The following is a 5,351-nucleotide window of genomic DNA, read 5'->3' as shown; positions in this document are numbered from 1 at the left end:
CGAGTCGCTGAGTGGTTTTGTATCTCTTGATTCGTCTCCCATTACACAAGCAATTTCTACAGATTCCCTCGATTCTGAGCTTTGGTGCTCCTCGTCCAGTTGAATGGAAAACTCGATCGCTTTCGTGTTCTCAAATAAAGAAAAGTTCAAGGCGTCTTCGTAGAACAGTTCCCTTTGATATGAATGAAAAGTTGAAGCTTTGAAACCTGCGGTCGAGAAGGTTCCTTTTATCATGTCCAGGTTCGTTTTCTCTTTCTTTGAAGCTTTTTCTTTTCTTTTTTTGCCTTTTAAGATGAGAATGATGGCATCTATGATGTCAGCAATACGTAGGTAATGAGCGATAAATATCACAATGAGTATAAAGATGATGACCATGAAAGGAATCAGGTGCCATGGAAACGGCAAGACTGACTGAGCATCACCTTCAGGAGGTGGACTAGGAGCGACTATAAAATCAAACAAAAAGAGATCACGGTTTAAAAGTCGAATGACTTTGTAGAGTTCACGCTAAAAGTTTGTGGATTTGTTACTTTGCTTTCTGTATTTAAAGCTCCCTTTGGTAAAGTTATCCAGCATTGAAATAAGGGGGGGGGGGGGGGGGGGGGGTACCTACACGAATCGTAACTTTCGTGTGTCTTAAATTCATCTGTATCCTGAAAAGGAAGGGGGTTTCAAGACATAAAATTTTGCATTTATTTTATTCCTTTAAAAAGAAAACTCCGTAGTTTCCGGAATTTCTATTCAAAATCTGAAATGGTTTTGGGACTGTCGCTGGACTTAAGATGTTTCCCTTTCTTCTGTAATTGGTTGGTTGGTGCTTCTTCTGTTTGCGTTTCCCCCCCCCCCCCACCCCCCCACCCAACCCCCGTAAAGCTAGAGACACTACTGCTATCGCCTCGTCGTTAAAGCTCGACGACTTGGCGACAAAGCGACCAAGAAATAAAGCTAGCCACACTGTCGCTGTTGATTTGGCAGAGCGATCAAAATCTGAATCATATCTGGCCTTTATTTCGTTCACTTGCGAAAGAAAAGAATAAAATATCAATTAGTTTTTTTTTCAATCTCCATATAGGAATATATTATACCAAAATTGTTACTCGTAGAAAATGTGATTTTATTTTATTTTACCCAAGGAACCCCTTTGGTGAACTACTTTCACGAATGCATGAAAAATGCTGCAACTTTGGCGAAAATGCGGTGCATTGCTGGTTTCATATTTTGTGTTTTGGTAAATGGTCTTTTCATCTTTTCAAAAACATAAAATTCATGAAATGTTACATTTAAAGGGAGAGTTTCACGTCTCTGCGCATGGGCAAACTGTCACATCAGCCCATTTAATTCCATTGTTATTGAAATAATCAAAAGCATTGATGCAGGAAACGGAAACAATCTCATAGTAATGGATTACTCATTGGAATTTCTTTTGTAATCATTTCCTTTGTGTTATGAACCTACTGCATGCGAATAGATTACTCGTGCGTTATGACAACTCGTGCGAAGAATAAATTATCGACCCGTAGAATAAATTCGAGATCAAAACCAAATTCTATATTTCCTGTGTAAACCCGCAGTGTCTTCCACCAAATTTGGGCCTTAGTCATTCAGTGTATTTGCTTTAATACTCTCTGTGTTTAATTAACATCATCTGGTTCAGTAAGAAACCGTAAAATTTACAACTGCTAGCGCTAAAGCTTGGACATGCGCAAAACCGTGAAACTGTCCCTTTAAGTGCGCACAATTCGCCGATCAAGTCGAAACTTCAGCTTCCCCCCCCCCCCCCGGGCAAACCCCGGGCATTTGACTATCTTCTGTGCCCGGGGAGTGGGGAATTTGACCTTTGCCTGTGTAGGGTGAGGAAAATTGAACCGGAAGAAGTCGCTAAAAGCTATAAACACGTGTTTGGATGAGATTGGAAAAGTTTAAAGGAAGAGATATAGCATTTGTGAGCGATTGGTTTACAAAAAGGGTCTTCAAAAGTTGGGGACAGACAGACAAATCCGACGACAGGGTAGGGCATTTGAACACTATTTTGTTCCGAGGGGGACGGGAATTTGAACGATCCAATCTTCAAAAGTTCAAATGCCCGTGATTTGCCCGGGAGGGGGGGGGGGAGGTGTTCAAGATTCGAGTTGATCGGTGCATAATGACCCGTTGAAATAATGTGCTTTGTATCTTATACCATTTTCATATTAGGCCTATAAAAATCCTAGTATATGCAGTTACATATCATATTTTCATCAGGTTAAAGCTTTATCGCTGAAGTTTATTGCCTCTCATTTTCTTGTTTGGCCCGACAAAAGCGGCGCGTCCAGGTTGAAAAGAGTTCGGGCTATTTTAATTAAAAATGAAATCGAACCGCTGAACGGCTGTCAAACAGGAGGTTATAGCTTGGTCAAGAATGCATCATATGGTTTTCTCGATACGAAATTTATTCCAAGAACTCCTTAAAGTAATTCACTGATGTTTGAATTACATTTTGACAAAGCCGCCACACCCTTTGAACACGCAACATAATAAGAAATGACAACAGCCGTCGATCGCGAGTGATCTGAATACAGTATCTAAAAACTAAAATTTGATTCACATATTCCGTCAGAGAAACTTATGAAGTTGAATAGGCAGGCTTGCTGCTTTTGTTGTTGTTGCTTTGCTATTACGAGAAGTAATCTAAAATGCTGCCGACCGATCCTTAATGATCGCGAGCGAAAAGCTGAAAAAGTCCTCACAGCATTATTTTATGCAATGAATATAAAGTACAAATGGCACATTTCCAGTGACATTTTCACCAATTTTCGTTGCCTTAATTGGGGTAAGCCACCTTTGCGTTTTTACAATGCAAAATGCCAAAATCAGAAAGTGCTTTAAAAATCACGTAAGTTTGCACTGCTGAGACGCAAACAACTATTACCCTCATTTCACCTCAAATATGAAAAATGCTATCCCTTTCCGAGGCTGGTCTTGAACAAATTCTATCTCATCTCTTTTACAGTGTATCATAAATTAAAAGAATGACTTTTTTCCAATATGTAGTCAGCTTATCTGTGCCTTTTTCAAACAAACTGTCAAATTATATTTATGAGCATGTATCTGAGTCGAATTCGAGAAGGGGAGGTGCGCCGGCTCATTTCTTTCCTCAGCCCAAAATGTACAAGTTTTGAATTTGGGTGAAAAGAACATTTGCGAGTCGACAACAAGAGGAATGTTTTGGCAGCGAAGCCGCGAGAAGAATGGGAAGAAGGCTAGCGTCTGGGTGTTCATGCATCTTGATACCTTTCCAGTCACCTTAACACAGAGTACCACCGTAATGGTGCTTTGTCTTCAGTCCGTTCTAAAGCGCGTTCGAAGACTGTGTTCCGTTTACCTGCACTATCGGTGTAGGGGCCTGTTTCTCGAAAGTTCCGAAAACTTTTCGAGCCCGAGAAGACATTTGTGAACCTTGCGATTTGATTAATCCATCAAAATCGAACCCATTTCGTTAGAAATTTTCTTGATATTATTTACTGTCCGCTTACGGGAGGATATTTTACACCCTGTGGACCCCGAGAAACGATACCACGTCGAGCGGTGTCAAAATTAATTTCCTCTTGCGAAGCACGAATGTCATCAACCGCCACGATGTTGTAACACGATTTTGCGGACGTGAAAACGACTTGCTGGGGCGTCGGGAACTCTGAAGAGATGGTTTCGATCGGGTCGAATAGATCTTCTTATTTCTCAACCTACGGTTTCGGAATCCAGCTTAAATGTCTGGCCAATGTTGAATTGGCTTCAAGGTAAGTTTTTGTGCTTCATTGAACCGGTACAACTTTTTGAATTTTTTTAAGGGCAATCCCTCTTCTTCTGTTTTACCAACATATTCCTCTAAAAGCGACGCATATTGTCTTCGCAAGGTCTAACAGTGACTTAGAACACTTTTCAAATGAAAGATGAAGTTCAAGAGATGAAAATCGCTAAAAAGACGCGCACTCAACCTTTATTGGAATCGTGATTCATGCGATATCGGTTTTTAGCGTAAAATTTACCATGGAATTCACTAGTTACACAATGAATTTTTCTATAGAAGAAAGCAAAGAAAATGATTTAATTATTAAAGGAAAGCTAAGGAGCAACCGGAAACATCAAAACGCGGGTAATTCGAAACCTTTTATTTTCACTAACCCTACAGGCAGTAAGAATAAATTACCAGGGAGCTCCGCTTTTAGCCTTGGCTAAATCTATATATTAGTCAAAATAGCCCGAACACTGTTCAATTTGGAGTGGCCGTTTTTGTCGGGCCGAAAAAGACAATTAGAGGCGATAAACTACAAGGATAAAGCTTTAACCTGATGTTTGAATTTATATGCTAAGATTCTTATACACCCTTAAAGTTGACCATTATTTCACCTCAGCCAAGAAGATACAATATACATTATTTCAACGGGTCATTATGCTGACTCGAACTAAACAACATTACATGAATTTTATACTTTTGAAAAGATAAAAGGACCTTTTGCCAAAACACAAAATATCAAATCGCAAATGCACCGCGTTCTCGCGTATGAAATTGCCAAAGTTGCAGCATTTTTCATTGTTTTTCCAAAGAGACCAGTGGCCGTCATGGCGAATTTTGAACTTTTGGATTTTTCGGAAAAAGAAAAGCGCGCTAGAACTTTTTCGAATAATTTCTTAAAATGTTCAGCAAAGGGGTCTGATTTGATATGTACAGCTTTGTTTGATCATAAGGAGGGCCACTTGTTTTTCAGTTACAATTCGTTTAAGGTGTCGCTTTCAAAAGTTAACGATGATAAATAGCAGCAACTTTCTGAATAGTAGTAAACGCACCTTGCTGTGGTTAACAAACGTGAGGCACTCGGATTTCATGCATTAGTTGAAAATGAACTTTTTTCTTTCTTGGGGTGCAAGGATGGCGCAATGGTGAGAGCACTCGCCTCCCACCAATGTGGCCCGGGTTCGATGCCCAGACTCGGCGTCATATGTGGCTTGAGTTTGTTGGTTCTCTACTCTGCACCGAGAGGTTTTTCTCCGGGTACTCCGGTTTTATCCGATTTGTTGGTTTCGATTTACAGTGTCCCCAATTAGTGCTCCATGCATCGCTTGAAGATCAGTCACTTAAATAAAGTGCCTGTCCTCTCTCTTTCAGCTCTTTCCATTTGCCCAACTGTCACTTTCTCTGATTTTATCGGTAAGTATTTCTAACTGAGTGGAACTCGATTTTTATTTAAATTGGCTAGAATCAAACCTTTTAACAATATGCATGGTACCTGTAGTCGAAGAAGAAGCGGTGTGTGTATGATATGTCACAGATGCGCTATGCCGCTGGTGCAAATCAGTGGAGTCGAGAGAGACCATAC

The sequence above is a fragment of the Montipora capricornis genome, chromosome 8 (genome assembly GCF_036669925.1).
Source record: "Montipora capricornis isolate CH-2021 chromosome 8, ASM3666992v2, whole genome shotgun sequence".
Lineage (NCBI taxonomy): Eukaryota > Metazoa > Cnidaria > Anthozoa > Scleractinia > Acroporidae > Montipora > Montipora capricornis.
Note: the sequence above shows the minus strand (reverse complement) of the source record.